This window comes from Centropristis striata, chromosome 21 (genome assembly GCF_030273125.1).
Source record: "Centropristis striata isolate RG_2023a ecotype Rhode Island chromosome 21, C.striata_1.0, whole genome shotgun sequence".
Lineage (NCBI taxonomy): Eukaryota > Metazoa > Chordata > Actinopteri > Perciformes > Serranidae > Centropristis > Centropristis striata.
In genome coordinates this window covers 2,842,554-2,867,190 of record NC_081537.1, presented here as the reverse complement: position 1 = coordinate 2,867,190, position 24,637 = coordinate 2,842,554, and the positions used below count along the sequence as shown (strand labels likewise).

The following is a 24,637-nucleotide window of genomic DNA, read 5'->3' as shown; positions in this document are numbered from 1 at the left end:
ACCCATAAAAGACACTAAATGGCCCAAAAAAAGAAACAAAATGTGATTGAGACCATAGTGTTGTCCAAAAAAACAATTCTGAGGTAATAAATCAAGGGAGAAGTTTTCTCAATTTGCATTGAAATGAATGGACATAAATGCTTTTGCAGCCAAACTTAGTGCCCCCTCCTGGAATTTTCAGTAGAACGCAGCTTAAGGCACTTCCTGGTTTGCCTCCCTGCTCAGACCAGGAGGTTGCCGCCTGGAAGTTGCCGCCTGGAGGTTGCCGCCTGCATGAAACACATCCAGTAGATGCCTCTTTAGAGGCTGCTACAGGCTCACTGACGCATAGTAATTATACTCGTGTTTCCAAGTTAATGTGCAGATATTACAGATATCACACAGGGAGAAGTCCCCCCAAACGCTCCACACTGAGAATGATCAGACACCAGGAGCTGGAAATAATATGACAAATGGGGGGATATTAAGAATTACATTAAAATTAACAAACAGATCAAGTCATAATTACAGTTCCCGTCCTCTGGCCCGGAGGAACGGATCCCATCTGAGAGCAGCTTCCAACAGCCCTTAAAGGCAAATGAGAAAGGTCCATTAGCCGTAAACGTTTTAGAGCCAGAGAAGAACCAAAAAAAAAAGGTGGATGATATGAGAATTAAATGTTAATGTTAATATATACATTAAGGATTTATGTTAAATGGTATTTAATGGCAAATATCACTTGGACAGAGCCTTTTAGAGTGAAAATGTGCTATTGCAGAGACCATAAAGTTATCACATGCACACATTTTCCTCCGCTTATCCGGGGCCGGGTCGCGGGGGCAGCAGGATAAGCAGGGCATTCCAGACGTCCCTTTTCTTATATCCAGCAATTGTTTCTTAAATATCTTGTTTTGAGTATAATTTACCTACTGACCATAGCTTTATGTGCTTATTTTAAGAACATGTGTCATTTTGTAACATAAATGAGTGAATAACCTCTTCACAGGGATTTCAGTCTGGTGTAAAGACTTGTTTTTAGGATTGGCATTGTGAGCTTTTTCATGCTTTTCAATCTATTCAACTGTTGAATATGGTGAGGTTTTACCTAAAATATTGGCTCCAGTTGAGAGTTTTAGTTGCATGGAGTTTAAATGATATTTCAAAAACATTTTCTACCACCAGTATCTACCCACAGATACTGAAATGAGGGGCAAAAACATGCTTGTTTCAAGTATTTTTGGCTTATTTTAATGTTACTACAGTTGGGATTTTCAAGCCACAATTGCTCAAAATAAGTATATTTGGATTTATTTTAAGACCTCATTGTTTTTCCAGTTTCTAGATATTTTTACTCACTTAAATAATTCTTACAAAGAATAATTTTCTTACTGTTTCTTACCAAGATGAAAAAAAAAGTGTTAGATAATTTATCTTGTTTTAAGAGTTAATTTCTCATTTTAAGCATTCAACATGCTTATTTCTACATTTAACAATCTTAATTTAAGAAATCTCTTGGTTTTATTCTGGTTTTAAATGGTTTTATTCTGGTTTTAAGTGGTTTGAACCGGTTTTATTCTGGTTTTAAATGGTTTTACTATGGTTTTATTCTGGTTTTATGTGGTTTTATTCTGGTTTTAAGTGGTTTGAACTGGTTTTATTCTGGTTTTAAATTATTTTACTATGGTTGTATGTGGTTTTATTCTGGTTTTATGTGGTTTGAACTGTTTTTTCTGGTTTTAAATGGTTTTACTATGGTTTTATATGGTTTTATTCTGGTTTTATGTGGTTTCATTCTAGTTTTATGTGGTTTTATTCTGGTTTTAAGTGGTTTGAACTGGTTTTATTCTGGTTTAAATGGTGCTTAATTGCAGTTATTTATTTCTCGTTTTTTGTCAGATGTTTTTTGCAGTGTACAACAACGTCTTACATTAACATCTTACGTTCAGTGTTAATAAGAATGTAATTTCCGTGTGACCAAAAGTTTTTTTTATACAGATGCCATGTCCAAAACTTCACCAACAAATCCTGATTAATGATTAATTAAAAAAATCCCAAAGCATTAAACAGACTTAAGAGTTATTGTGGGTTATAAGGCTTTAATCAGCGGTGTATTTGGGAATATTTTGATGCTTTTTGTGCAGTTCTACAGAGTTACCAGTGGAAAAGACTCATTTAATGAACCCAACATCCTTTAAATATCACAGAGTTTAAAGTACTCAGATAGTTTTACTTGTTTCAAGCATGTATTTGCCTAATTCTAGTTCTTTATTTCTCATTTTTGTCAGTTGGTTTTTGTCTTTTTTTTGTCATTTTGTGTCTTTTTTGTTCATTTTGTGTCTGTTGTTGTGTCTTTTTTTTGTCATTTTGTGTCTTCTGTGTCTTTTTTTGTCCTTTTGTGTCTATTTTCTAGTGATTTTGTGTCTTTTAGTCATTTTGTGTCTTTTTCTGTCATTTTTGGTCTTATTATGACGTCATGAAGAAGTTGTGCTCCTGATTAATGATTTATTTAAAAAATCCCAAAGCATTAAACAGACTTAAGAGTTATTGTGGGTTATAAGGCTTTAATCAGCGGTGTATTTGGGAATATTTTGATGCCTTTTGTGTAGTTCTACAGAGTTATCAGTGGAAAAGACTCATTTAATGAACCCAACATCCTTAAATGTTGAAGAAACCTGGTGCTGTAAAAAAAAATGTTTTATTTATTCTCCTTCCGGCAGCAGAGGAGTGCAGACGTGTATTTGTGAGCTCTTATAAGATTAGCAGACTACAGCAGACTACAGCAGCAAGATGCCTCCCTTTTCCGCAGATGATTACCACAAACTGTCCCAGAAGATAGCAGTACTGGAAACAAAAATTCACCGGCTCGAAGTGAATGTGGAGGTAAATGGACAGAATGGGAATGAAACTACTCTGCCGATTTCCCTTAACAGTGAAAGGGAGCAGGCTAACGGAAAGCTAACTATCACCACCAAGACGCAGCAGGAGCTGGGTGTAAATGGCAATAAACCAACAAGTCCTCCCTGGAACTCTCTTGGTGCAAAGCCAAAGCACTACAAATCACCTCCCTCAGTTTTGGGAAGACGGTTATCAGGCAGAACCCAGCACCTGGAGACTTACGATGACACCGAGTGGCCTGCACTACCATCATACAGGAATGTCGCTTCAACCCCAGTACCAAAGAGAAAGCAACCATGGACCAAGGTTACAACAAAAACGAAGAGCAAATTGCCCCAAGACACAGGAATTCTACGGAAGAACAGATTTGCTCCACTCTCCCAGAATCCTGACTCCCCGAAAGTGGCCTCATCTTCCAGCTCCAGAGAAAGGTATGAGGCTAATTCATATGCTAAAAGGCTACAGAAAGAGCTAACCACTGGGCCCCAAACTCTGATAGTGGGTGATGGAGCTTTGAATGAGATAAAACGCTCTTGCAGCAAGAACACCAAAGTACTCTGTTTTACCAACGACATGGTGTCTGATATCTCAAAGAAGATCCTGAACATTGCTGCTGAGCATCCAACAGCTAATGCTCTCATCATACACACAGGAGCCCTTGATGTTGTGAAGCAACAATCAGAGGTATTAAAGCAAGACTTCACTGATCTGATTAACAAAGTTCAATGTTTAAATACTGAGGTGTTTTTCAGTGGACCACTACCAGGAGTTCGGCAAGGGGATGAGAGATTCAGCAGGCTGATGATGCTAAACAGATGGCTCAAAGATATGTGTGCCGCCCAATCAATGAACTTTATTGACAATTTCAACATCTTTTGGGGACGCAGGCACCTCTTTAAGGCAGATGGATTTCGCCTTAACAAGGCAGGAGTGCAGTTGCTAAGCTCCAACATTTTTTATCATTTGCGTCACACACAAGCAGCCTGTGTCAAGGACATGAGGCAAGACGTTCCCAAACAACGGATAAGACGTCGCTCTGGTGAGGGCGCTATGATAAGGACTGACCATGGAGGACAGCAGAGTCTGAGAGAGCCGCCAGCATCATCATCCTCTCCCCAAAAACTGGAGTCTCCACCAGCCCCAACAGCCCAACGAGGGGAGTTTCACCGAGTCACGGCAGGAGACACCCAACCCTTACCCCCCCAGATCCCACCCAGCCCCCAACCCTCACCCCCCCAGACTCCACCCAGCCCCCAACCCTCACCCCCCCAGACTCCACCCAGCCCCCAACCCTCACCCTCCCAGACTCCGCCCAGCCCCCAATCCTCACCCCCCCAGACCCCACCCAGCCTCCAACTCTCTCCATGCAGCCAGGACTCCCCACTTCTGGATTTCACGGACAGGATGAAGAGCCTTGTCAAGATTGGAATCCAGCTAACACCTCGCCAAAATCCTTTATTTACCCCCCTTAACCTCCCACATCCAGCCCCTCCCACTCCACCACCTCGGAAAGAACGCTCAACCAAAAGTCACCGCCCTCCCCCACCCCCTCTAAATCGACATACCTGTGAATCTCTAAATGACCCTATCTGTGAGTCTGACTGATATGTGCCGGGTCCAGACTCTGATATCAATATCAAGATTGCTCTGTTCCAGCAGCAGTCAGGGCCCCATGGAGTTCAGTCAGCTTTCTCAATCCCTGTGATAATAAGTAACAGAAAAGGGATCAAACTGGTGAGAAATAAAAAGAGTTCAATTAACTCTGCCAATCTACTGAGTATAGCATGTCATCCTCCAAACTCACCAGCGTCTGCTGTTAAGGTTTTACATTTAGCTCTTTTAAATATCAGATCTCTGCTTGGCAAATCTTTCTTAATCAATGATTTTATTCACAAGCACAACCTTGATTTTATGTTTTTAACTGAAACTTGGTTAAGTCAGGATAATAGTGCAGCAGTTCTTATTGAGTCAACCCCCCCAAATTTTAGTTTCTTCAGTGAAGCAAGAGTACATAAGAGAGGAGGTGGAGTTGCCACCCTGTTCAAGGACAGCTTCCAATGCAAAAACATGTCTTATGGTCAGTTTGACTCCTTTGAATATGTTGCCATTCAGTCAAAATCACCCTATAGAGCAATCTATTTGACCATCTACAGACCCCCCAAATATGATGCAAGGTTTTTTGATGACTTTGCCAAACTACTGTCTGTTGTGTGCATAGATTTTGACTGTGTTGTTTTAGTAGGTGATTTTAACATTCATGTTGATAATCCTGAAGATGGGTGTGCTAAAGAACTTTTAAATATTCTGGATAACTTTGGGCTTTCTCAGCATGTCACAGATCCAACACATAACAGAGGACACATATTAGATCTAATTATTACCAAAGGTCTTAATATCTCTGAGGTTGTGGTCAATGATGTTGCTCTTTCTGATCACTACTGTGTTTTGTTTAAAATGACCACCCTTGCCAATCCAACAAAAGGTGAAGCAGAGGTAATCAGGAAGCGCTATATAAATGAAAACACTTGTGCATTATTCACCCAGGATTTTACACCATCACCAACCCTGCCCTCAGCTCCAGTTGATGACCTTGTTAACAGTTTTAGTTCCAATGTTTTGACTGTTATCGACTCTATCGCCCCAATTAAGACCAAAGTTCTGTCGGGGAGGAAAAAGTCACCCTGGAGAAACGCCAAACTAGTTAAAGTGCAGAAAAAAGTATGTAGACAAGCTGAACGCAGGTGGCGAAAGAACAAACTCCAAGTATATTACGATATTTATAAAGAGGGTCTTCGCAACTATAATCAAGAACTGAAGAATGCAAGGCAGTCATATTTTTCAGAGATTATCAATAGAAACAGTAATAATGCCCGCACACTTTTTTCTGTAGTAGACAGACTGACAAATCCCACAGCATCAGTCCCTCCTGAGCTGCTGTCTAGCAAGTCATGCAATGACTTTGCAGCCTTCTTCACAAACAAAATATTACAGATAAGACAAGCAGTATGCAGCTCCAGCTCAGGAATGATAACACTGGTGCCTTCCCATCCTCTAGTCAAGCTAGGACATTTTAGCCTCCTAGATTACACAACGCTCACGGAAACGGTTTCAAAATTAAAGCCCACAACCTGCTGCCTTGATATTCTGCCTTCAAACTTTTTTAAAACTGTTTTCAACTGCATAGCTCCAGATGTACTGCAGATAATAAATTCTTCTCTCCAAGCAGGACAGTTTCCACAGACTTTGAAAACTGCAGTAATAAAACCTCTCCTAAAAAAATCTAATCTGGATTCCACAACAATTAGTAACTATAGGCCAATATCAAATCTGCCATTTCTGGGGAAAATCATTGAAAAGGTTGTTTTTGAGCAAATTCATGCTTTTATGATGCAAAATAATCTTTTTAACACATTTCAGTCTGGATTTCGGCGACACCACAGCACTGAGACTGTACTTATCAAAGTCTTAAATGATATTAATCTGAACACTGATGCAGGCAAATCCTCTGTCCTGGTTTTACTGGATCTCAGTGCTGCATTTGACACAGTTGATCATAACATACTAGTCAGCAGACTGGAACAGTGGGTGGGGCTCACTGGCACTGTGCTACAATGGTTCAAATCTTACTTACAAGATAGGGACTTTTTTGTGTCAATTGGAAACCATGAGTCTGAGCGAACTAAGATCACATGTGGGGTTCCTCAAGGGTCCATTCTCGGACCGCTTCTATTCAACATCTATATGCTACCGCTAGCTCAGATTATGGAACATCACAACATCTCCTACCATACTTATGCCGATGACACACAACTCTACATTTCAGTGTCCTCACACGACTACAGTCCCCTACTCTCATTGAGTAACTGTATTCATCAAATCAATGAGTGGATGTGCCAGAACTTTCTCCAGCTAAATGCAGAGAAGACAGAGGTGATCATTTTCGGCCCTAAAAATGAAAGATCTAAGATCAGCGCTCACCTTGGCTCTATGTCATTGACAGCTACAAATCAAGCCAGAAATCTTGGTGTAATTATTGACTCAGACCTGAACTTTAACAGCCATCTAAAGCTTATCACTAAATCTGCCTATTACCACCTGAAAAACATAGCTAGAATTAAGGGTCTTCTGTCCAAACAAGACATGGAAAAACTTATCCATGCATTTATTTTTAGTAGGTTGGATTACTGCAATGGCATCTTCACAGGTCTTAACAAAAAATCAATCAGGCAGCTGCAGCTGATCCAGAACGCTGCCGCTAGAGTCCTCACAAACACCAGGAAACTGGACCATATTACACCGGTCCTTAAATCACTACACTGGCTTCCTGTGAGTCAGAGGATAGATTTTAAAATCTTACTGCTGGTCTACAAAGCTCTGAATGGTCTCGGACCAAATTACATGCTTGATCTGCTCCCTCTCTACGAAGCATCCAGACCCCTTAGGTCATCTGGAACTGGCTTGTTGCGTGTCCCAAAAACAAGAACTAAGCGGGGTGAGGCAGCTTTCAGTTATTATGCTCCTCACCTGTGGAACAAACTACCTGTAGATCTGAGGTCTGCCCAAACGGTCAGCTCCTTTAAATCAGGACTAAAAACACTATTGTTTACTGAAGCGTACTCTTAACTTTAACACTTATCTGCTCTACTCTACTGCCCTTACTTTTTAACTACACAATGTTTGACTTGTGCTTTTTATTATTTTATCTCTTTTTTTTTTTTATCCTGCTGTATCTTCCCTGTTTTAATTGACTGTTTTTATTGTTTTCAATTGTGTCTTGCTGTTTTTAATGTGTATGTAAAGCACTTTGAATTACCTTGTGTTGAATTGTGCTATACAAATAAACTTGCCTTGCCTTGCCTTGCCTAAATATCCGTTTTTATCAGCTGGTTTTTGCAGTGTAAGCTGGAAAATAAAGTGCAGCTGGAGGGAAAATGAATAAACGAACGTGTCTCCTTAAAGCAGCAGCGACCTCGTATGTGATCAGCCACTTTTCCTCTGAGACGTAAAGCTTTAAATAAATATTATGTTGATGTTATAGGAGGTCAGGCGGAGGTTTAGATGTATAAAATGACTTTGACAGCTGAGACTGTTGTTAGTTTGCATCTTATGATCAATGTTTTGTAACTCAGGGATGAAGACGTGTGAAAAAACACGAATAAACACAAAGAATAAAGTGTGATAACAGCAATAACAGTGTGTGAGATGGACGTATGTGACCTGTGCCTCATGAATTCTAGCGCTATGACATAAATAGAACAAAATGAAGAACTTACACTTAAACAAAAGAAGTCTTTGCAATATATTAGCAGGGATTTTTTATTTTCCTCTTTGTGTAGCACTGTAAAAAAAACAACTGTTTATTTTTTACGGTAAAAAAAACAGCAGCTGTGGTTGCCAGAACTTTACCCTGATATATATATGGTGCAACTTTTTTTTATAATACTACGGTAAAATGATATTAGTACTGTTGATTTCACGTTTAAGATTGTCATTTTATTCCATATTTTACCATAAAAAATAATACGTTTTCCCATCAAAAGAAACGCTGTTCTGCCATATAATTGGCAAGAAAATACTTTATAAATGCCGCATGAATTAAAGATTTTACCATTAAATATTCCAGTATTTTTTTTGTTCTGTGGCCCGTTGGAAGCATCGAGTTCAGTGTTACACTCGTAACACTTTTTTATATCTATATAACGTTATATATATATATATATATTACTGAACAAAATGTTCAAATAAACTGTCATTAAGTGAAAATACAGTGAAAGGGTCAAAGTTATGAGACCAAACTGCTAAACTGCTTTTTGTATCTATATAACGTTTTATATAACTTTATTGACACGTTGCCGTGGATACGCATTGTTCTGCTTCTCTCCTGATGACGGCTCGCCTTGTTAGTGACCTGTCAAAAGACACAAAATGACCCATAAAAGACACTAAATGGCCCAAAAAAATAAACAAAATGACCAAAAAAAGACACAAAATTACTAAAAAAAGACATAAAAATGACCAAAAAAACATAAAAATGACAAAAAAAGACAAAAAAGACACAGAATTAGCAAAAAAAGACGTAAGAGACCTAAAAAAAATGTAAAGTGACCAAAAAGGACATTATATGACCGAGAAAAAGACACAAAATGAGCAAAAAAGATGTGAAACCCCCGCCCCAAATCATACGATTCTTTATCTTCTATTTTCTTCTAAATGGGGCCATTATTTACACTATTAACATCAGATTGTCTTGAAGAAGATTTTTTACTAGTGATTGAGACCATAGTGTTGTCCTAAAAGACATTTCTGAGGTGATAAATCAAGTGAGAAGTTTTCTCATTTTGCATTGAAATGAATGGACTAAAATGCTTTTGCAGCCAAACTATAATGCCCCCTGCTGGAATCTCTGGTAGAATGCAGCTTAAGACATTTTATGACCACAGTGTACCACCTTCTGGTGTTAACTTCCAGCAGGATAAGGCACCATGTCCAGAGATCATGTTTTATTAAGACAATAATCTTTCATTATGATTCTGTATCACAAATATGCACGAGTATTAATTATCACTAATATACAAATTACATAATTGTTCATTAAGGCCTCCATGAGGTCATAGAGATGGAATTTAACAGATTTAAACCATATGAAACCCTTTTAGGAGGAGATTTACCAGACAGTAGGAGGAGATCAGAGTCATATAATTTGATACCAATATATAAATGTTCCATTTTTAGTTGATTTTCTGGTGCCAACTTGTTTTTAGGGCTTGTTTTTCCACCAGAAACTAGCACTCAGTGTTTTCTGATGGAGGCTAAATGTTGGAGGAGACCCCAGGCCGGAGCATGGCAGTTCATTTCTGCTGCATCTCCACAATCAAATCTGCTCAAACTGGTTTCTTGACCCATGACAAATCAAATGGCCTCCACAGTCCCCAGATCTCAGCAGCCCGTCTGGGTTCTGGTGGAACAGGAGATTGACATCATGCAGCGTGATGTTATCATGTCAACGTGGATCAAAAACCTCTAAAGGAATGTTTACAGCAGCTGGTTCAATCTACAGCAGGGGTCTCAAACTGAAATTACCTGGAGGCAGTATCAAAATGACAAAAAAAGACACAAAATTACTATAAAAAAAAAACACAAAATCACCAAAAAAGACACAGAATGACTGAAAAAACACAAAATTACTTTAAAAAAACACAAAATGACAAAAAAATACACAGAATTACCAAAACGACACAAATATAAAAAAAGACACAATGACCCCAAAAAGACACGAAATTACTAAAAATGGCACAAAATGACAGAAAAAACACTAAATTACTTAAAAAAGATACAAAAGGACTAAAAAAAGACACATAATGACAGAAAAAAACTAAATTACTTAAAAAAAACACAAAATGACCGAAATAGACATAAAATAACAAAAAATTAAAAAAAAAACTAAATTACTTAAAAAAGAAAGAAAAACTACCAGGAAAAAACTCAAAATGACTGAAAAAACACAGAATTACCAAAAAGACACATTTATTGACAGAAAAAAGACACAACATTACTAAAAAAGACACAAAATGACAAAAAATACACAGAATTACCAAAAAAGACACAATTATTTAAAAAAAGACACAAAATTACCCAAAAAAGTAATTAAAGGGACCTTCCACACCCAACACGGTAAAGTGCCATTCATATAAAACTCACATTAAACTTTCATATCAAGGTGGGGGCCACAAAATAGCAAGGTGTACCTGTGGCCAGTGTTTGTATATTCAGAGCCTCCACCATAAACCTCATATGGACTGTGTGTGTTCAGGTGATTCCAGCTGGCTGAGTCTTCACAATGAGTCTCTGATCAGGATCTCATATCTTCACTTGTACTTCTTGTCGTTTGTACAGAAACATCCGTTTTTTTCTCTGCTTAGTATAAATAAAAAATGAAGTTGACACAAACATTACATATTCTGAATGATTTACAGATACAGAGAGAGCAAGGCTCAGTGAGCCACTGTGTGTTATCAAACATTTCATGTCTGATATTAATCTTTAATATTCACCTCCTTATCAGCCGTAGAAATTATATAGAGTGAGTGAGTGTGTGTGTGTGTGTGTATGTGAGTGTGTGTGCGTGCGCGTGCCTGTGTGTGTGTTTTAGCTACATATATAATATCACCCATAGCGTGTGTGTGTGTGTGTGTGTGTGAGAGAGTGTGTATGCCTGTGTGTGTGTGTGTGTGCGCCTGTGCGTGTGTGTGTGTGTGTGTGTGTGTTTGTGAGTGTGTGTGTGCCTGTGTGTGTGTTTGTGTGTGTGTTTTAGCTACATATATATTCTTATCCATCGTGTGTGTGTGTGTGTGTGTGTGTGTGTATGTGTGTGCCTGTGTGTGTGTGTGTGTGTGTGTGTGTGTGTGCGTGTGTGCGCCTGTGTGTGTGTGTGCTTGTGTGTGCATGTGTGTGTGTGTGCCTATGTGTGTGTGTGTGTGTGTCATGATTACATGGTTTCATGTCTCTGAATAACAGAGTGTGTGTGTGTGTCTGTGTGTGTGTGTGTGTGTGTGTGTGTGTGTGTGTGCTTGTATGTTCTTTAGTCTCCATATTTATTCTCCTCTTCCACCAGCTGTGCAGCGTGGAGAGATAATGGAAATACACCAGAGCCTTCAGTGTCCTGCTGCTTTCATCATCACACACACACACACACACACACACACACACACACACACACACACACACACACACTTTCTCTCTCTCCTACTTGATTTGCCTCGCTGTTTTTGATATCATGTATGATAGAAAATAAAGAATAATGGAGGGAGAATGAGATGAGGACAAGGGAAAAAAAGAGATCTCAATTACAGGGAGGAGGGGAGGAAAAGGGAGAATATGAAGATAGAAAAGAGAAAGAAAAGGGTAATAAAGAAAGGAAAGACAAAAGGACGGAAAAGATAGCGAGGTGCATAAAACAACATGCGAAGCTTTGAGACACAGGAGAAGTTATTGTAGAAAAGATTTATAATAGATGGGTAAAAAACACCACAGGAAAGACGTTTTCAAATCACACAGAGCACCTTCTCTTCTCTGCTCTCATCCTGGAGTTTGCTGCTATTTTTACCCCTAACACAGTAGCCTTGATTCATTGGTTTAGTTATATAATCTGCTATTTTGTCCTGTGAGGAGGCGGCCTTGTTGTCAGCGCCTCATTACAGCACTTCAGATGGTGAACTTTTCATCATGTACACACAATCTGGAGGGAGGGAGGAAGAAGAGAAGAAGAGCAAGTGTGGTTTGTTTTGTCTTGTGTAATTTCTTCAAATCCTAAAGCTAACTTGTTATCCACCTGAGGCCTGAACTCTAAACCCTGGAGAGAGAGGGGGCGTCAAGGGTTGAGAGGGCAGATAAAAGGGTGGAAACAACTGTTAGGAGAGGTCAAGAGAAAGATAAAGGAGTGAAATCACTTATCAAGGAGGTCAAAGAGGGGATGAAGGTCTTATTTAACTCTTTAACCCCTTTTTGTATCCGTCTAGTAATTGTAAAATGACCAAAAAAAGACACAGAACTACCAAAAAAAGACACAAAAAAATATTTAAAATAAAGACACAAAATGACAAAAAAAGACACAAAATCATTTAAAAAAGACAAAATCAGCAAAAAAAAAAGGCACAGAATTACCAATAAAGACACAAAATGACAAAAAAAGACACAAAATCATTTAAAAAAGACAAAATTAGCAAAAAAAACAAACAAAACGGAATTACCAGTGAAGACACAAAATGATTTAAAAGCTCCAAATAATCCAGACTTGTTGCCTCCATCAGACTAGAAAACAAAGCAGCGTGGAGCCCTACTGTAAATTTACCTCTAAAGTTCTGGCTGTAAACTCCATGAGGCCAGTTTCAGTTTGATGATGATATACCAAGTGAAACTGGAGACAAGCTCAAATAGATTTAGTATCAAATGATAGAACTGGATGGAACCCTCTTATATGGTAGATTTGACACCTTTGTTCACATTTGACACATTTAAAATCTTACAAAACCTTTATTGAGCATAATAGTGTTTTGAAAGTAAAAAAAAAAAATCAAAATCACATTTTTACGTTGGACTAAAGGACTAAAAAAGAAACAAAATGACCAAAAAAGCAAACACAAAATGACTAAAAAAAGACACAAGAAAAGACACAAAATGGCTAAAAAAAAGACACAAAATGACTAAAAAAGACACAAAAAGACAAAATAACTAAAAAAGACACAAGAAAAGACACAAAATGACTAAAAAAGATACAAAAAGACAAAATAACTAAAAAAGACACAAGAAAAGAGACAAAATGACTAAAAAAAAGACACAAAATGACTAAAAAAGACACAAAAAGACAAAATAACTAAAAAAGACACAAGACACAAAATGATCAAAAAAGACACAAAAAAGACAAAAAGTGGAAAAGTGAAAGGTGCAAAAGGTCTGTTAAGGGTATAGAGGGACGATGGAAAGATGTAAAAGATGTTAGAGTGCGGTACAAGAAGGGTCTAATGGGAAGATATAAAGGCTCTAAAGAGGGTAGAAGGGTTAAGAGGGACGGTAAAAGCTTAAAAAAGACTGTTTGAAGGGTGTTAAGTGACCATAAGAGGGCCAAAGGTATGATACTAGAGTATAAAAGAGGAGGGAGGTATTAAAGGGATGACTAAATGGTTGTTAGAGGTGTAAAAGTGGAAGACATGAGGGGGAAAATGGCCGATAGAGGGGTGAGAAGGACTTATTGAGGGGTTAAAGGGGTGATTGAAGGGTATAAACAATGTTGGAGGGATGGAGGGTCGCCTCAAAGCTTCAAATGATTGTTTGTGTTGAGAGAAAGGACTTATTGAGGGGTTAAAGGGGTGAAAAAAGGGTACCAAGGGATGATAAATTGGTGTAAATGGATGAGACACAGACATACATGGATCATAGCTGGGTATCATGGATAATGTCGGCTTGAAAGGTGATCAGAAAGGTTGATGGAGGGGTAAAAGGGTTGAATATAAGGGTCTACATGGAAGACAAAAGGGTACAAAGAATAAACAGGCTGATAGAGAGTTTAGAAGGTTGTTAGATGGGTGAAAAGATTACTACGGTGATATACAATTTTCAATTTTATGCCCTATTTCTGATGTAATTTGACAGTCTTTTACTGTCATTTCTACAGATGTTTTTTTTTTTACAGTGTAGAACATAAATGTGTTTTATCTCATGCATTTTTGATTACATTAGACATTGTGTCTACTTTGCTTTATATGAATAAGTACTTTTTGGAATATACGTGTTGTCCATTTAATGTTGTACATGTGAGTGATATGCCAACCTCTTCTATGAAAATAATTAAAAATCCCTTTGACCATTAACATACATTAATATGGCAAGTTTTTGATGATTATTTAGTTAATTATTATATTATAATAATCATATATACAAATTGATAGTTTAGTCACTTTATGAGACAGATTTAGTTGAATAGGCTACCTTTTCTCTGTTTTACAGAGTGGTGCCCCATCCCAAGGTGAAATGAAGTCATAAAGTCATATAATTTAATATATCTAATAATTATTCATGATACTTATTAAATGTGTTTTTGCTCAGGCATTGTTTGCGTGTGTAACATGATGCTACACACACACACACACACACACACACACACACACACACACCATTAACATACATTAATATGGTAAGTTGTTGATTATTTAGTTAACTATTAATCATAGATACAAAATGATAGTTTAGTAACTATATGAGACATATTTAGTTGAAGTACAGTGTAGAACATAAATGTGTTTTTGCTCATGCATTGTTTGCATGTGTCACATGATGCTACACACACACACACACACACACACACACACTTTTAATAGCCTGCTTACATTAGACATTGTGTCTGCTTTGCTTTATATGAAAAAGTACTTTTTGGAATATACGTGCTGTCCATTTAATGTGGTACATGTAAGCGATATGCCAACCTCTTCTATGAAAATAATTCCAAATCCCTCCAACCATTACCATAACATGATGCTACACAAACACACACACACACACGCACACACACACACACACACACACACACACACACACAAGAAGCTGAACAAAGTAATTTTTGGATGTTAAACACTCCAATTATAAGCTTCCAACTATAGACGTCCTGCCTGCGCCGGGCTGTGTGTGCAGAATTTAACAACTAGGCCGGAAACACAAGATTATTAACACTTTCCTTCAGCAGCATTTTTCTGTGTGTGTGTGCATGTGTGTGTTGGGTGAAAATGAGTTCATCTGCAATGATAGCTTATTTAAGGTTTTGCCTCAGACTGCGATTCAGCAGGGTGGCTGTTCATTTACAGAAAGAGAGAGAGAGAGAGAGAGAGAGAGAGACAAGTGAGCTCATTAAAAACGCTGCTGGGGAAGGAGCAGAGGGCGAGAATAGGGGAGGAGGAGGAGGAGGAGGAAGAGGGGATGAATGAGAGTGAGAGAGTGTGCGGAAAGAGAGGAAAGAAAAAGACTGCAGAGAAGGGATGAGGAGCAGGAGAGAGGGAGGAAGAGGGTGTAATAATGAAGAGAAAATGTTGCCCGAGGAGGAGGAGAGAATGTGGAACAAGACAGAAAAGAAAGAAAAAGACTCAAATTTCACAGCCTGGTTTCAATTAGGTGTTTATTCCATTTCGTATAGTTCTCGAAAGAAAGAATGATATCGGGGACACTGTCGACAACAAACGAAAGATAGAATGAAAGAATGAACACAGAGGAAATTAAAGAAAGAAAAGCAAAGAGTGTCTATGAAGTAATCCAGAGCTGCAGAGTAAACTCAGATGTCATCAGTAAGACCACAGAGAAGACGAGAAGTGAGTGGGTGAGAGACTTTAGCTCTGTATTTTTACAGCGTTACAAAAAAGTCCACAGGGCCTGATGAGCGCTAATTATTAATCACTGTCAGAGCAGGAAATTAAACTTTGTGTTTTCATATACAGCCCTTTACTAGGGAGAGGAGAGGATGGCAGGTTAGCTGCCAAAATCTGGACTGGGGTCGTTCTGGAGAAAGAAGGTGTTTGATTATCAAACTTTGATATGTCTATCTTTGTCTTTTAGTTGTTTAATACATTTCTAGAATCATTATATCCAACTTTGTGGTGTGCAGTTTGTTTTTCAATGGATGTTATGATGGTGGAGGAACCTGACGCTTTATCCTTCACATCAAGGTTAGAATAGTTTTGGATTTCTCATTAGTTTTAATTTTAATTTCGTTGTGAATTTTTGTTTCCAAATTCAGTTACTTTTAATTAGTTTTTAGAGTGAGTTTGCTCATTTTAGTTTAGTTTTTATTAGTTTTAGTCTTTTTTTTAATGGTCGATGTGTTGGGTGCAAGATTTAAAGAGGTCATAATACATTTGCCTTTATTTTCTTTGGTTTATCCATCTTAGCCCCAATAAGTTTATTAACTCTTACAGGTGTTTTGAATTTTGGTCCCAGTCGAAATAAACATATTTACCATGTGTTCCTGCATGTTCATTAACCAGCAGCTATTTAGTTGGAGCTAAATAAATACATTTCATATCAACCCAGAAGGATTATGCAGTGTTTCCCCTACATGTATTCTGATAAGTACAAACTACAAGCATCACATCTGATTTCAGACAAGGTGTACTGATGAGATGACTGTGAACTTGTGCCTCCAACAACCATTTATAACCGTTAGCCATCCCTCCACTCCCTCCATCCTCTATTATACCCTTCAATCATGCCATCAACCATCGTATCCTCCATTTACACCCTTCTATCATCTTTTTCAAGTGCTTACCATCCCTCTTAAACCTTCTACCATCTCACATGGCCTTATATCTTCCCTTTATAACCTCTTGTCCCCCCACAAACCACTCTATCATCTTTAACACCTTCCTATCATCCCTTTTTACCCTCCAATCTTCGCCAAGGAGGTATGTTTCAGTTTGGTTTGTTTGTCTGTTGGTGCGCAGGATTATGGAAAAGTAACTGGGCCAATATTCATGAAACTCAGTTGGAGGGTGTAGCATTGGCCAAGGAAGACCCCATTATGTTTTGCAGTGGAAATCTTGGAGTGGATACACAAATTATGTTTCACTTTTGTTAACATTTCCAGATAGGGCATTTGGCTTGGCGTTCTCCATGTTCCAAGTTCCAAGTTCCGGTTGGAGCATCTGAAAGGAACTATTGCTATATTCAGTTTTGACAGTTTTGGTCCTTTCCACTTGCTCTCCAAGATGTTCCAACAGACAGGAGTGTGACAGGCTACAGATGCTCTAGCAGATGCTCTGTCAGAATTTGACATTTTTACCCAGTTTTTAGGCAGACTTCTACTTTTGAGACTTTTGTACTTGCTTAACCCAGTATCAGGTCTTAGTCATCCAGGGCCTGGATTTTTAAGTATACCACTTGAACGCTGAGAGTAGCACAACCTGACATGTTTTTATCACTCATTTAGCATTTTAGCATTTGTGCTACGCCGATCTCGGATACTGTTTGTCATGTAGGGTGGCCATTTCCTTCACATCAAAAAGGAGGACACATTGCATACATGGGACGTGCAAGCAGATATTTGTTTGGTATGATCCGGTTTTAAGCAGAGTTGTACTCAAATTAGCTTGATTCTTGTCAGTGCTAGCATGTCTCTGATAGCTGCTTTGCCTTTGCTGCTCACATCTACATCACTTCCTCATAATGTACAAAAAAATAAAATAAACTCATCCCTCTGTAACAAACCTGTGTTCTCTTGCCCATTCCGGGTTAAAGGAGGTCTTTCGCTTTGGCATTTTCAGACTTTCAGCAACTGGCATGAGCATGTGTCATGGCGAATCAACACATGGCTCATTTGAATATTCAAATGAGCCATGTGTTGATTCGCACACATGGCTCATTTGAATGTTCAAATGAGCCATGTGTTGATAGGTCACAGACGAAAATGTAACCATTAAAATAACTTATTTTGACACAGCTTTTTTTACACATTTTTAGCCAATAAGTATTAAACTAACAAGGTAACGTGTCAAAAGGCGGACCTTTTTTGTTATTTTCTCAAAAGGAGGACAAATGAGTGTCCGACTTAAGGCTGCGAAAGCTGAATCACAGCAGCGACCTCCACTTGTTGGACTCTTGTTTGTTTGTAAGTTTTACAACTTGATGTTCTTTCTATGGATCACCTCTGTCACTGCTGCTGAACCAGAACAACGATGTGGGCTCCGGGTCGGGGCCCCTGCATGTAAGTGTCAATACGTGCCCTGCTAGCGGCTACCACCACCTACAGCTGGTCGCTAACTCCTGAATTTTCAATGCATGTTTAGCCCTGTACTGGCCTCTTCTTTCTATCTCTGCTCCCAAGTTACCTCTTTAATAAATCATGCCTCCACTCACCTCTCCATCCGGCTGTGCCAGCTGCACCCTCCTGGTAGACAAAGTTGCTGAACTGGATTGAAGAATATCCACACTCTCTTAGATTTAGGAAGCTGAGAGCAGAAAGCTCTTGGACACCATTATCATCAGTCCTGTACAAGCCAACACAATCTGTGCTCCAGTGCCAGATGCAACTCCTCCCGGCCTTGAAAAAGCCGTTTTTAAGCAGCTGAACAACTCTATGTAAATGAAAAGCTGTTTTGATGTCTTCCAGTCAGGATTTAGACCACATCTCAGCACTGAGATGGCTCTTGTTAAGGTCTTCAATGGCACTCACTTAAACACAGACAATGGCAGAATTTCAGTCTTAGTATTACTGGATCTCAGTGCAGCATTTGACACAACATATTACTAGACCAACTGGAAAACTGTGTTGGACGTTCTGGCACAGCATTAAAATGGTTTGAATCCTACTTCAAGGACAGGGACTCCATTGTGTCTATAGATAAATTACACCTCTGAGTGTACAAAAATGACATGTGGAGTTCCCCAAGGCTCCATCCTGGGGCTCAGATCATAAAAAAGCAAAAAAGATATGTTACCATAGCTACTCAGACCACACATACATAATAATATCACCAGGGGACTATAGTTCCATACATGCACTGTGTAGATGAATTGAGCAAATCAACAATTGGATGAATTAAAAATAGAAAAGGAGCCAAGGAAGAAAGATTGAAAGTTGGCACCCAGCTTCAAACTGTAATGCTAAAAAACAAAAACCAAGCCAGAAACTTGTGTAGTCATGGTCTCAGACGTGAACTTCAACTGCCACATTATAACAGTTACAATGGCAGCCTTCTATTACCTTAAGAATATAAAAACAAATAAAGGACTTACATCTCAGCAGGATTTGGAAAAACTTGTCCATAGGTTTATCTTCAGCAGGTTCAACTACTGTAACGGTGTGTTTGCAGGTCGATTAGAGAGCTACAGCTCATTCAGAACACTGCTGCTTGTGTCCTCACTAAGACCAAAAAATCAGATCATATTAGTTCAGCTCTGAGATCCTTAAACAGGCTTCTTCTATGTCAAAGTATTGATTTCAAAATACTATTGTTGGTCTACGAAGCAATGAATGGTTTAGGGTCGGAATTTCTGATTTCTGTTTATCTACGAACCATCCAGAGCTAAACATGGAGAGGCAGCGTTCAGTTTTTCATTGCTATACAAGTAAACTTGCCTCGCCTTGCCTTACCTACAAGCTTTTCTTGCTGTTGGCTATCATAAAATCAAACAGTTTAAAACTGGCTGACCTCATGTTTGGCCGACTTACCCCGAGGGCAGAAACATGTGCTGTTGGTCCCCAGTGGCCCCAAGTTCCCATTACAGTGCAGTGCACAGAGGATGCTTTGGATGACAGGTTCATTATAGGATCAAGACCCAGAGAGCAACCAGTATTCCTATACTGGAATAACACCAGGCCCCAGGTTTTATGTTTATCACTCAGTTTGTGGTAGTTTGATGACATTTGTGTTTTTCATCATGTTTTTTGGTTCTGTTTGTTGGTTTATTTGTCTGTTTGTCGAAAGAACCCATTAAAATCTGTAGCTTTCATCCTGACGACACGTGTTGGGCCTTTCATATGTCTTGAACCTCAGCAACACACATGTGCATTTCATGGTTCAAAAGTGTGTTAGATGGCTATTATGATCATTAATAAGTATCATAAATAATTATTGGTTATATTAAATTATATGACTTAATTTCACCTCGGGATGGGGCACCACTCTGTAAAACAGAGAAAAGATCGCCTATTCAACTAAATCTGTCTCATAAAGTTACTAAACTATCAATTTGTATCTCTCTCTATTATTAATTAACTAAATAATCACCAACAACTTACCATATTAATGTATGGTAATGGTTGAAGGGCTTTGGAATTATTTTCATAGAAGACGTTGGCATATCACTCACACATGTACAACATTTAATGGACAGCACGTGTATTCCAAAAGGTACTTATTCATATATAGCAAAGTAGACATACTCTGACACCAACCCTGAACCCTGATTGGTAGTGTTCTTTATTATTGTCAGCTTCTTAGAACCGCAGAGTTGTTGTCAACACTTTTCAATTTGCTGCTGACCTATCTGGTCGAGGCTGTCTGTACGGAGCAGGTATTAAAGGTTCGCTTGGGTTTGTGTGAACTCTGTGAGCTGTTGTCGATCTAACCCTTTCTGATGTGGCAATAATCATATTTTTGCAGATTGCTCTGATGGTTGTTGTGGCAGGTGAATATTTGTACCACCTGCAGCTCACCGGGTTGTTTTTTGGAACATCCACATGGATTCATCTCAGATGAAAAACAGGAGTGTTGACTGCAGCACAGAGAAACACTGTGACATTTCTATTTCACCAGTTTATATTATATCGAGGCTATTTGGTCAAAAATATGAGTGGGTTTTTTTTTTCTATTCATGTTTCTGTTTATACAATTATGTTTTTTCTACAAAAAAGAAGGCCTGACATTTATCAGCTGCCCCCTGCCAAATTCTACTTTGTTGCTCAAAGAGAAACAGGAGTGTGTGTGTGTGTGTGTGTTTCTTTTGTATTGATAGGACAGGTCGCTGTTTTCAAGAGAGCAAACACAAATATGCTTTTTTCATTTTCCCTGCTCTGAAGCCGAGATCAGATGTGATAAACATCTCCAATGTGGCCTCACTCTAGTCCTCTTCATCTCCCCCAAAAACATCACAACAAAGAAGCAAACAAAAACAGCACACAGTCAGCCAGGGACTGAGCTGAACCACTTCCACCCTGCTGTCCATTCTCTTTTGTAAAATATACTCTTGTTCAATTCATTTCTCCCTGTTAGCATTTCCCCATGCTTTGCCATTTTCCAGCAGAGTCAAACTGGGTCAGGGGAGGATGAATAAAATGGTGGTCTGTGGTGTGGAACAAAAAGAAGGATTCACAGTCAGATCAGTTAAAGAGGCTGTGTTGTAATTATCCTAATGGCTCCTATAATGGAATATTTAAAACACAGCCAGATGCGTGTGAGAGTGTTTGGATCTCTTCGTGCTTTGATACCCCGAGCACAAGTTTCTGGCGTCTGATAAGAAGAGGGGTTTTAATGTCATTTTGGAGTGGCTCACTGCCATTTAATTTACTACAGACTGGAAAAAAAAGACTGCATTTTGCTGCTGTGTTTGAATGAAAACAGAGCAGGAAGACACACTCCATCCATCCACTTTCATTCACTGATTAATTCATTTGTCTGTGTATTCATTAACTGCCACCACTTACTAATTAACTTTTATTCACTCCCTTCATCACTCATCACATCATTTGTTCATTCATGCACTCCCAGTCTCTGTTGATAAACCTTTTTATGGACTTCCTGGTGTTGCGGTGCTTTTTCCAACCAGTCATTCATGCCTCTCTCCGTTTGTCAGATTTGTGGTTTCAATGTTGGAGAAACTGCATTTTGACCTTCATCCATTCATTCCGTCCCCAAAAAAAAAAAAAAATGTGAGGAATGACGTTGAAGCGTGGATTGATTTGGCTGTTGTGATTGGACGCGGCGCTCCGGCCTCTAATGGAGCCAAATGAGCTTTCAGAGCCTCGTCTCCCAGTAATGGATGGAAATGAGGCGGGAAGCCACGAGAGCGGCTCAGGGCTCATCTGGCTGTCTGACACCTCAGCCAGCACCTAGCACTCTGCTAATGGCACTGTGTGTGTGTGTGTGTGTGTGTGTGTGTGTGTGTATGTGTGTGTTCAGATTTTGTTGATTTTCTAAAGGACACTTCTTAGATTATATTGATGAGCTGCATCTTGATTGGGCAAAGTAAAAATCGATTGAAAGACTCAAGCATTCCTAGACATTTCTGAAAGGTAATGGTTGAAGGGATTTGGAATTATTTTCTTAGAAGAGGTTCGCATATCACTTACACATGTACAACGTTAAATAAACAGCACGTGTATTCCAAAAAGTACTTATTCATACAAAGCAAAGCACACACAATGTCTAATGTAAGCAGACTATTAATAGTGTGTGTGTGTGTGGGGGAGGAGATTTCAGATTTTGTTGATTTTCTAAAGGACACTTCTTAGATTATATCGATGAGCTCCATCTTGATTAGGCAAAGTAAAAATCGATTGAAAGACTCAAGCATTCCTAGACATTTCTGAAAGTCAAAACCAAATTTGCTCATGCAGGTCACCTCATATCTCATGGTTCTGAATTCATTTGGCAAAAAGATTCATCCAATCAAAGCCTGCAGTGGTTACTGTGCAGCTTGTTGTCTCAAGCAGCTATTCTCAACGCCAATTGGGGTCGCCAGATGATTTCTGGGGGTCGCCAAATCATTGTGGATGTCAGCTCTGTCTCCACTGTGTTAAAGTGTTCATGTGTTAATGTGTTTTAGTCTTTTTGGTCATTTAATGTCTTTTTTTGGCTTATTTTGTGTGTTTTTTAGTCATTTTGTTTGGGTTTTTTTTGTAATTTTGTCGCTTCTTTGGTCATTTTGTGTCTTTTTTTGGTCATTTTGTGTCTTTTCTGTCCGAAACTGTATTGTGTTGTTACAAAACTAACTAAAACTAACTAAAATTATAGTGAAAATGTCCTTCGTTTTCGTCTCTGTTAACCTTTTTCATAGGTTAACCTTTTTGGTTCATATGAAATCTATTTCATCTGTCTGGTTTTATGACTTAATAAAGTTTTTGGGGCTGAGATGGATCAGAAAAAGGAAATAAAGGAAACATTTATTGTGACCTTTTCGAATCTGGCACCCAACAAATACCCCATTACAAAAAACTAAAACTAACACTAAAACTAATAAAAACTAAACTAAAAACTAAGCATTTTCCAAAAAATAAAAACTAATTAAACTTAGCAAACTCACTCTAAAAACTCATTAAAACTAACTGAATTTGAAAACAAAAATCCATCCATCCAGCCATTTTCCTCTGCTTATCCGGGGCCGGGTCGCGGGGGCAGCAGGCTAAGCAGGGCACTCCAGACGTCCCTCTCCCCAGCCAAATTAAAACTAATGAAAAATCCTAAACTATTATAACCTTGGAATAAACTAAAGGTCCTGTGTTAGGACAAAGACAACTGCCTCCTGGACTCTCTCACCCTACAATTCAGTAACAAACCAACAATTGGCTGTTATTTTCTCTCTCACCCTTCACCTCTGGCCCAGTTTTCACTGCTTTACTTTGTCATTTATCTGTGGCGTGCGGATCAAAAGCCCAATTAGCAGAAAGTCCACCTACACACTGAACTCTGCCTCCATAGATCACAATTGATATCTTGCTAATTAGACACCTAATTGGATGTTATCCAGACTGTGTCGTTCTCTGGCTGCAGGTGTCACCGCTCCGGTAAAAAGTTTTAATGATGCACCTCTGCTTGCAATGAGAACAACAGTGAAAAGTGTTTGGAAGTTTGAAAGTGTAGGCTGCCTGTCACTCACTGCTGTCAGAACATTACTCTGCTTTGATGAGGTTATGAACGCGCTCAGCGGGCTGCCAAGTTAATTAATCTTTTTTTTTGCATGTTGGAAGGTGTACATGAGAGAGGGCTAATTTATTTAATTCTCTCAAAATAGATAATAGAGTGTATTTTTTCTCTTTTTATAGAACTATATCTACCTTTTTGGAAAAGCAGAGATTGCAAAACAAAGACAAACACTGCACATATTGCTAACAGATTACTTTGTACATTGTCTTCCTACAGTTGTGATTCTAATGAATAGATAAAATAGTAGTAGACGTCTTGTGTGGAAGTATTTACAGTGTTTTGGCAACTGATTAGTTAGAAACAGATGTTACTTCATGTCTCACATGTACCTGAAACAACACACTTCCACCAATGCAGCCAACTGCACTGTTCTAACACAATATACACAATTTATTAACCCCCTGGAGTCTCCAAATGACCAAAAAAGACACAAAATGAGAAGACAGAAAAAACAAATAACTAAAAAAGACACAACAGACACAAAATAACCAAAAGGACACAAAATGACAAAAAAGACACAAATTGACAGAAAAAGACACACAATAACTAAAAAAAGACACAACAACAGACACAAATTACCAAAAAAGACACAAAAAAGACACAAGAAAGACATGAAAAGGATTCAAAAATGGACAAAATAGCCCAAGACACCATAGACTTAATATTGAAACATTGTCATAGTGTCCCCTGTTGGCAACAGGAAGTACCATGTTTTTAGATTGTGATGTCCTGCTCCTTGCCTGTTCCACCATATCAATTTCAAAATGGGTCATAAAAGCCTTAAGATGATGATGATGCATCATTGTAAAGATTGTACGTTTGAAAAGCTGTATGAGGATTCTTCACTAGTGTCAAAGTTTTCTGTTGTC

General features: G+C 38.6%; 1 protein-coding gene across 2 annotated transcripts in view; it reads left to right on the top strand.

Annotated features, from left to right (window-relative positions):
• Nucleotides 1-24,637, top strand: part of LOC131959051 (glutamate receptor ionotropic, delta-1-like) — a 784,279-nt gene that overhangs the window by 417,456 nt on the left and 342,186 nt on the right. The gene's annotated exons all lie outside the window — the stretch shown is intronic.